This window comes from Pundamilia nyererei, unplaced genomic scaffold (assembly GCF_000239375.1).
Source record: "Pundamilia nyererei isolate P.nyererei 1_Seehausen unplaced genomic scaffold, PunNye1.0 scaffold00100, whole genome shotgun sequence".
NCBI lineage: Eukaryota > Metazoa > Chordata > Actinopteri > Cichliformes > Cichlidae > Pundamilia > Pundamilia nyererei.
In genome coordinates, this window is record NW_005187501.1 from 1,269,919 (window position 1) to 1,280,071 (window position 10,153).

At 42.2% G+C, this 10,153-nt stretch overlaps 1 protein-coding gene across 2 annotated transcripts in view; it reads left to right on the top strand.

Annotated features, from left to right (window-relative positions):
* The window catches only part of nkain4 (sodium/potassium transporting ATPase interacting 4), a 53,661-nt gene that overhangs the window by 28,670 nt on the left and 14,838 nt on the right, over positions 1-10,153 (top strand). The gene's annotated exons all lie outside the window — the stretch shown is intronic.

Consider the following 10,153-nt stretch of genomic DNA (forward strand, 5'->3'; position numbering starts at 1 on the left):
GACCGACTGCCCCAATCCTGGATGGGTGCCAGGGCACTCTTGGTGACCAGCTCTGCAGGAAGTTTTGGGTTCAAGACACGCACAATGGCACAGATTTACTCACACTAACAGTCACTTACCCTCTGACTCCACCGTGACACACCCACACCTATTTTTCACAGTTATTGTCACTTTAATACATGTGGAGTAGTTAATGTTGGCAGTAGGTGACAGACAGAAAGAGAGAGTGAACACACAGTGATGTTGTCAGCCTTGAACTACGATGTACCAGTGTGTTTCAGAGTCCTGTTGATTTTATCTAATGCTGGAATTATTTACAACTGGGGAAGTGTCGTGAATGCAGTTTGATAGATTGGAAACAAGCAAAGGGACCCAGCCATGAGAAGCCCTGGATTTTACCATTCATCCCATGGCCCCCACGGAGAAGGATAATAAAATGGCTGGCCTCACTTTACAGCCCCGGCACTCTCGCTGAACCTCATTACTACTTGCATTATGCACAGTGAATTGGTTTATCCTTCGCCTTCGTTGGATTTCTACTCCACATGAGATGGCAACACCCTTTTGCCTGCAATTTACATGAAATTGTTCAACCAAGCATTCAACTGCAACTCCACGGGACTCGTTCCCTAGAGGAGCAGGGAAATTGGTACTGAAATCTTAGCGTCACGAGTGACATCGTTTTCCCTGTATCCCCACTTCCTCTCCGGGTAAATGTAGGGCTCTGCTTAGGAAAATTGAATCCTTTTGAGATGTCCACTGTTGTTTTGGTTAGTCCCCTTTTCCTCTCTCGCTGGAAAACGGGGCCAGACGGGGAAAAAGAAAGAGCTGAAGGGATGGTTGAAAAGAAAAGGAAGAAAGTGGGGTGTCCCTTTGTCTTTGTTAGAAGGGTTTCAAGGTCGCAGTGAGAGACCATTAAATATTTAGTTTGGGCTCCAAGGAGCATGTTTCATTAAGTTGAAAAATGTGGATCCATCGGCCAATAATGGAGGCATCGCTGTCATCTATCAGCTCAGATTTGTCATAAGCTGGATGGAAGGGCTTCAGAAGTAAAGCTTTGGGTTAGGGGGAGTCTGCCTTGTTTTGTTGCTCACTGCTGCTGCAGGCAACATTCAGCCAAAAAAGGAACTTCAAGATTTGAAGGATGAGCTTGAAGTGGAGGCAACCTTTTCGAACTGGGTTAATGTATTATTCATTTATCACTGCGAGGGATATTTTCCTTCATCTCTGTCCTTCTATTCTTTGTTGCCTTCACTAAATCGATATTATAGTACACATCGCTGTTTACTGGGTTTGGTTATCATAGTACCGTTATAAGAATGAGTCATTAAAAGATCAATGCAGTCAGCAGAAAACCCACAGTTGTTTTTGTCGTCTCTCTGTATCGTCCCGTCTTCCGTCTTTCTTCTTTCACTCCTGTGAACTTGCTTTACTGGTAAATAAAACAGTTGTGTCTGAGAAAACATTTCCAGTGTGGTAGGTAGAGTGTGGGTAGGAAGACGGCCAAAAAAGGAAAAGAAAAATGATGCAGGATGTGAAATTGAGTTTACATCTGTAGACATAACTCTTACGAGCTTAAAGGGAACAGTGAAAGCTGTCTGAGATGCTGTGCTACTCATAAAACAGCCGGAGAAAGTGCTTTCGTGTACACACATACACACGCAGATATCATATCATTTAGCGTAGGTTATTGCTGCCACAGGCAATGCTTTCTTCTGTTGCATCTCTATTCCCTAGAAACCCGCAATGGGTGGAAGATGATAACGGGAGAATCGGCAGTGTGCGTCATTCTCTCGTTCCATTGCTCATTTCCTCTGTTTTCATGTTTTTCCCACATCACATTCTCACAGCTCAGCCCGTCTTCCTGTCTTTTTCCTGAACAGATCTCGCACTGTTTGACCTTCACGTCATTCAAATTCACAAGAACCTAAACAACAAACGATGACAATGCATTTCTTGCTCACTCAGTGTCACTTGTGCTCCTTTTTCTCTTGCGCTTTGACAGCTCTGTGATGTCGGTTTACTCTCTGTTTTAAAGGCGCAGTTTGCTTTAGCACCAGGGGGCAGGGTAATATGGTGGATGAAGCAGCCGCAGTTGATTAGATGGGTATTTTCAGCAGGGTTGGCATGAGTAGACCGCTGTGATCACTACTCTGGGGTCTGTTTGTCTACAGGGTCTGTGTGTGTTCTTTGGCTGTTGAGAATCTCTCAGCTCACCAGCGTTAAAACATCACGGGCACCCAGGCTGCCCCCTGATACATCGGAGAGGTCAGAGTGCTCTCTCTGGCAAGTCCTTTAGTCCCATGCTCTTTATTCCAGCTCTCGTGCTGAGCAGCACTACTGGGAATGCATTTTTTTTTCTGTTTTTGTGTAAGATGCACTGGGAGCCATGTGGAGGATTTCTCCAAAAACATTAAATAGCTGTGCATCGTCCAGTATAACAATGGCACAAAGCACCTCTCTGATATGTCAGCATTGACACTGCGTTTTAGCTGCACTGTAAGTTTTACAGCTTCTGCCTCAAAGGATTATAAAGATTCTGGGATTAAAAGATTTATAATGCAGTAGTGAGCAGTTATTAGGGCTGTTGGTTGCAGCCAAAAGCGAAGAGGAGAAGAGAACGACCTCAAGACCAGAGGAGAAGAAGGGAAAAAAAAAAGCAACTGGTTGCTGTTATACTTCAAAGGCTGTCTCGGCCAAGAGCTTTAATTGTTAATCTGGTTTGCAGGGTGAAGGATAAAGATTATCTTATTATAGTATTTGGTCTTTTTAAACTTAAGAGAGAGCGCAAAAAGAAGAGTCAACAGAGGAGAACGTGGAAGTGAAACACAAGCAAGTTTAAATGAGTTAACTTCATCTCCAGTGCGATGCTCGCTTACCTGTTTGCTCATTGAGCGCCTACTTGTTTTGTTATTTACCTTCTTGTTTCGGCTTCAGTCCATTCGTTTCTTATCCCACAGAGCCCCATTTTTCCTTCCTTCACTCAGACTTCATCTAAAATCTATTGTGTGGGGCAGCGTGTGAAGAACAGCCTGTGTTTGCTTTCTTTATGCAGCTTTTATTTCTGCTTGGGTAAGCCTGTTGTGTTTGTGTGACATTAGCACGCTGTTAAGTGCAGTTACTTGATGTGGAAGATGCAAATAAGCACCGCAGACACTTTCCAATGCCTTGTGGTTGTATGTCAGCTGTACAGACCCGTGTTCTTGCGTATGTGGGAGAAAACATTGATAAATGTGGACTGTGCACTCCCTTATAATGGTTTGTCATTAAACATGCAGCTGTCTACACACGAACACACACATCTAATTTTCTGCAGATGAGTTGGCACCTTATTGTCAGGCAGAGTCCTGTGCAATTAACCTACAGGACATCTGTACCACCTCTCTATCTGTTTTGCGCCTCTCTGCATCCCCTCCCCCTTTCTCCCATGTGGTATGTTTTACCTGCAAATTCCTTTAATTGTAGTGCACTCAGTGAGTTTTCTCCTGACACTGAGCCACAGTCAATACTGTGTTAATTAGCTGTCAGATCGACCCAGATATCCGTCGTTACGAGCACATGCATTAACCAGGCAGCAAAGAACTGACGACGTCTTGAGATAAACTGAATTTAAGTGTGGCATGGTGGAAAGAGCAGTATATGGGGCTAAAACTGTTAACTAAGGCTGAAGTTGTGCAAGGCAAAACAGTGGCTGGAGACAACTTGAGATCTTGTTGCCTTTGAAATGGTTGCTTTGAAGGGGAGGGGGTCAGGCCTGTGACCATTTGCTGTCAGTTGCTGTCTTCAAAGTGATGGATGGTGATAAAACAGCAATAAGACAGTCAGTCTTCTATCAGTTTGTGGCTGAATGGGAACAAGTTGGCAATTAAATGCAATCTGTTTGTGATAATATGGTGATTAACTTTGATAAATTGGGAAAAATTACGACTCGTTTGTAGTCTACGTTCATCGGAAATGCAGAGTCCAGCCAGAGCCTCAGATTTGAAACTGAAATTCCTCCACAAAAAGTGATGCAATTGCTGCAAAACAGCTATTTAACTGCAAAATACCAGGCAACCCTCAAATATGACCTACTGGCAACTAATTGAGTTGGAAAAATGAATTGCAGGGCTGATGTCCTCAGCACAGATTGACTCCAGTTGCTTGCAACATGCTGGCAGCACGTCTACATACATAGTTTTGACAAACTGCACTGTGTCAGGCAGTGACTGCAGTCACTCCAAGGCAGACTCCAATTGTTTGGTGACAAGTTGCTTCCCAACAACCACAACTTTTTTTTTTCTTTTTTTTTTGTAGTATCGCAATAGTGCAAATTTGCGTATGTATTTTGCGATGGACGTTATACAGAGAGGTTTTGAAACATTACAAGTGTGCTTCCATAAAGTCCTTCAAAATCCCAATTGCACGTTGCTGGACACAGATGATGCTGTATATGCTGTGGATGCTGATTGGTTGACAAATGGACCAGAGCAGGGAAGAAACCGACAGCAGAAATCACCAGGAAAGGAAGAAGTTTAAAAAGAATCAAAGACTAAAAAGGTATCAACAGGGGCTGCTGTGGACACTTTGCATTGTTTTTAACACTCGGTTTCACTTTAGTTCTTTGTGTGTTATAACTTTACTCTCTACCCAGCCGCCTGGAAAAAGCAACAACGAGATGAGTAGTAGCACACAGACCAGTTTTACCACATATTTTATGCACTCTATCCATCCACAGATGTTTTCTCCTCTCATATCCATGGACTCCCAACATGCTACCACTAGTGAACCACAATTTCAGCATTAGTTGCAAAGAGGCTACCTTTTACCTACTCTAATGTGACCGAATAAAGCTAATGATCAGTATTTTCATAAACTGTCAAATATTTTTTTTGTGGAGTCTAATTATCTTTCACAAAATCCTTTGTTGATATTTGTCATTTATATGAATATCAAATTACTTATTTGAAATAGTAAAGCAGCATTTCTTCCAGTTAGAAAAGCTGTAACCAGCGAATGCCTTCCTAAGTCATTATCACACATGAACTACAGCCTTTAACTTTACCTGGCTGAGCTGCATGCGAGAGCACAACTGTCTGACTCAGATTAGACATGAAGTGGTTTTTATCCTACCAGCTCCAATCAGGCATGACTAAAATATCTCAACGACAAATGTACTTTTTTTTTTACTGGAAAACCACAGGCAGGTCCGATTTTATAGTTAACATCCACATTCATAATCTCCAAGTGATGAACTCGATGTTTTATGATTTCGATCAAAATTAAATAACATTAGTGATTTCCTGACATTCGTTTCCTGAAAAACTGACACCAGAGCATCGTGAGCTGCACTTTGCATTCATTTTACAGCGGTTGACCAAAGTAGCTGCATGCCCAGTGGATTGATGTTTATGAGTGAAAGTCTATTTTCAAAGGTGGCTTTGTGTCTTTCTGGACAGACACATTCAATGTAAACTTGACCTTCATTAGCCTATGCAAATAAAAGTAACCTTTCTCTAGCTCTGTGCCTGATCTTCTCACTCACACACACATTAATGTCAGAGCCTTTAACTTCTCTTCGGCCTCATTATCTGAGAGAAGAAATGCAAATGGCACTGAAATACTATTAATACCTGCTTAGTTCACTCGGCAGCATGAAGACCCACTGGAGGACATCTTTACTTGTTTTCCTGAACTGAAGTTATAGTATCCAATTGTCCGCCTGCTTGCTTCTTTCTCTGTGTTATTAATTCTGGAGATCACTGTTCACTGCTCAGCAGCCCCGGAGACAAAGGAGAGAAAACAAAGAAGAGAGTGGTATTTAGTGTTAGAAGAGCCGAAAATCGGGAATCACCGAGGGCTGGAGAGAAAGAGAGTAGAGGAGGTTTGTCACTCTGCGATGAGTGACAGGAACATATAGACCTGTGTTTAGAAAAGTGACTACTATAAAGACACATAAAGTGCACAGCGCAAAGGAGAAGGAAAAATGATTGGCAGCCAAATTAGTTGGCTTTAGTGTGGCACGTCTTCACAGAAAGACTGAGGTCAAGTCACAGAGGACATGCGGGGGCTTTATGTGCTTAATTAATATGACATTCATTTCTACACATAGGTGCCGAAAACTGAGTGTGTTGGTGTGTGTGTAAGTTTGAGTGTGAGACACAGAGAGACAGGCATTTTATTAGCTTCATTTAAGGACGCTTAATATGCAATGATACATAAGTGGAGCTCTGTCACTTGTTATTGAGGACACCGACCTATATTGGCTGCTGCCTCCAGCAAAAAGCCGCCCAGCGTTCGCGTCTCTGATTTTTTTTAAAATCGCATTTCCTGTCGCACTAAATGCATGGAAGCAATATAAAAAAGGACTTGAAGACAGATCGGTTTAAGATTAGCTCTAACATGCAGTGTCCGACTTTCCTGCAGCCAGTTGTTATGAGCGAATGAGTAAGAGAGATGTAATTTGTTAGCTGTTAATTGTTAACAGGAGAACTGCTGGAATTTTTTGGCCTCTTGACACATGAAGTTTTCCCATTTGTGAGCTACGCGTCAGTACTTGCAAACTGCTTTTGTGAAAATGGTCTGCTGACAGTGGGAGTTTCAGAGCTCTATCAGACACCAAAATTCGGCTTTTTACACATAAAATCAAAGCTGCAGTCCTGACTTTTCTAGACATCACCTGGCAGAGTTGGTTCAGGCTTATGACATTAAGTCTTCTACCTGCCAGCTCCTTTGTGCAAAGTCTGTGTGGTGTTGGGATTGAACCAGTGCGTGAATAGCGCAGCTAATAAAACTGTGCATTTACTGTTTGTGAATTGGAATCATGTGTGTTCCTGTCTGCAGGCAGCAGTCTCGCTTTAACCGCACCGAGTAGTTGAAGAAGCGCAAACGCATCTGAAGCAGACTATTTCCTGCTGTGTGCTAAATCTGAGAAAGCACAACAGGGAAAAATATCCTGACCTGATTCTTCCTAAATTGTCCAAATTTAGTGGAAACCATATAAAAGAGGAATGGAAGATAAAAATCAGCTGTAACATGCAGTGTTTGATCTGTCTTGCTGTCAGCATTTATTTCCCATGCCTGACCGTTCGATGGGCACACTTTGAGTGTTTGGCTTCGGTTGATAGTCAGTAAAATTGTTATATCAGACACCAAAACATCTCAGCATTTTATGATACTATGAATCACAATTTTGCATCTCTCGATTGTTAAGAGACAGGAAATATTTTTCATCTGTCAAAAGGTACACACTAGAATTACCCTGTTCACATTACAGTGTAATCTGCCAGACATCTGCACCACCAGCAACCTGCTTCTACATGTATTAGGCAAAAGCAGTGTTGGGTAATTGCACTGCAGCTTGCACATAGCTTTGCTTTAAAATTACTGCCCATATTTTCTTTGCTATCGCTGAATTGACCATGAACTATTACATTGTTCTTCACTGCCATAATCATAACAGCAAAGGTATTCAATCAAAATGGAAAAAGATTTATTCGTGAAAGAATGTCCAGACACCGACAAAATCAATGAAGCAGCACATGAAAGCTTTTCTGGCAGCTCAGTTATCCAACAAACCTTACGTAGACAGTTTATGTCGACGCGCACTTTAATTCGACTCACTTGTGTATGCTACACAGGCATCTGCTTCCTGCTCTGGCCTTCTACGCTGATGCTTTGCCTATCCTGTGTTTGGGTCAACCCCAGACTGGAGAAATCAGGGCCCTTTTTATGAAGTTTAAATCAACATGCACTCATGCATATATTAACTCATAAGAGCACACACTTTTACAGGCAAAACACACATGGGCACACACACCGAGACACAATAAAATTGAAAAACGGGGTGTGCCCCCTGCTGTTAACACCATCTTGTGTTTGACACTGGCTTTATACATATGCTAATTCACCTCCATTTCACTGCCAGTGTAATGGATGGGGTGAGACCAGCAATTAGATATTAGAAAGAAAAAATATAGTGACAGCGAAGCAGAAAGAAGAGTATCTTATCTAGCCCACACAGAGACAGAGACCTTCCCTTTTATACTAAATGTGACACCTGCTTTTCACTCATAAATAAAACATTTAATCTACATCTGGAACTTCAGTGAAGGTCCAACAGATTTAGTGCGTGCGTAAAATGGAGCAAAAACACAAACGACAGAGACGAACAGCGCATTATCTTTGTTTCATCTATAATTACATCAGCCAAGCTGAGTTATATGTTGAATGAATCTTACATAAATAGATATCATCGCGCACAGTCATTACCCCCTCGGGTTTTGTGTTTGTGAACCCAGTGTGCGAGCAGGGCAGCGTGCCCGACGCTGTTTTAATTGGCATGGCAGAGTGCCAAGTGATGGATGGGTGGCTGGGTGCAGAGACTCGCTGTGTATATTTCTGAGTTGATGACAGCCATCTGCCAGTGCCACGGGCCATTCCCAGTGCTGTGTTTCCCCACATGTGTGTTCCTCCTATAGTCAGCTGTGTGCTGGCTCTGCTGCTTTCTGCTGTGTTTGTGGACACGGGCAACCACTCTGTGCACACTCCATAACCTACGGCCAAAGTAAAGCAAATTACAGTTAGCGCGAACACACACACACTTATTCATATACAGCCAGTATAGAGAAATGCTATCATAATAATGGCTTTGTATTTTTATTTTCTGGGAGGGAACTTTTCTTTCTATCAGCCAAGGTTGAATCCTGGACAGGGTTGAGCATAGGGACATTTTTCTGGTGACAAAAGTTGCAGCTGTTGGGTTATTTAATGTATTTTATAAGTGTCTAAAAGCTCAAAGAGTTGCAGTGTTAGTAGAAATAAAATGGAAAACAAAGAAATGGGGAAGTGTTATGACTAAACACACTTTTTCCTTCAGTTATTGTTTAATGTGTACTCAGGGAAACCGTGACTTGGTGTTTTTCTCCTGCTGTATCCTACGTTTCTTGGTAGAAAGGGGAAATAAACTCCCCTGTGTTTGACTCTTTCTCTTCACCAGAAGCAGCTGGTGAATAGAACTGTGCTAATAGAGTGCAACATTAAATCTCCCACTGTGGGGCCAAATCCAGCCACTGGGCTTAACAACGTTTCTGGCAGAAACCCTCGACTGGAGTATCTTTTACTGACTAAATGTTCCTTTGTGTATTCCAGCCAGACACTAACTTTGCCTTTCTATGCCGGGCAGGTATTGTGGCAAAGAGTTTTTAGAGGTTATTGTTGCTGCCTGGTTCCCAAGAAAAACATTTAGTATCAGCAGTAAGAATGGTCCAAAACAGTAAAGCTCCAGCCACACTGCTGAGAGGCGCTATGAAGCTCTGTAGAGCAGAGGGAAACTGTAGAGTCAGATGGCAGTTCTCTGAGGATCCCTCACCACAGGGATATCACATTATCAAAAGAGAATTTCTAAGTGCTTTGGCAGGTATTTACAGTGCTTGAGACACCTCTCATGTCTTTATACTTTACTTCCAAGGAGCAGGACTTGTTTGTCTTTATTAAAGTGCTCTTGAGGAATAGTTATATAAAGCAAGACGCTTTATGGAGGTCTTCCAAAGTTTTTCTTTGGACACTGGCTGCTTATTTAGTCATTTTCAGTCTAGGCGTTGTACCTGATCATTTTCCGAGGAATGTTGTTTTTGGGTTTTTTTGTTAAGCCACTTAATACTGACCTGTGAATCATTCAAACATTTAAAAAAAGGGATCTAACTCAAGTTAGGAATCAGTGTTGTGTCTGCACATAAACAGACAGCTTAGCAAAGAACCAGTTTTAGGCACTTTGTTACAAGCAGTCTGTTGCAAAAACACATCATTTGATCTAATTTCTTTAGTTGAACCTACAATTAAACTAATGATAGCACAAATTGCCAGGCATAAAATATTATTTTGCAAATATTTGTGATTCCCTTAGAGCTGTTACCATAAAACCTTTTCATATCTCGGCATTACGTGTAATGTGTCACGGTTTGGGGCTACAGCTATCTCAATTATGAACTCAGAAAAGTTCTTTCAGATTTTGAGCCACACTGGAACGCCATCTGGAAAGGGTCTCCACTGATGACTTGCTCTTGGCCAACACCCTTAACGACTTCTACTGTCGTTTTGACGAGCCATCAGGCAGCCTTCACACCTCCAACGGCCCCAACAATAGAGACACTTTGGACACTCATTCCCCCACCTC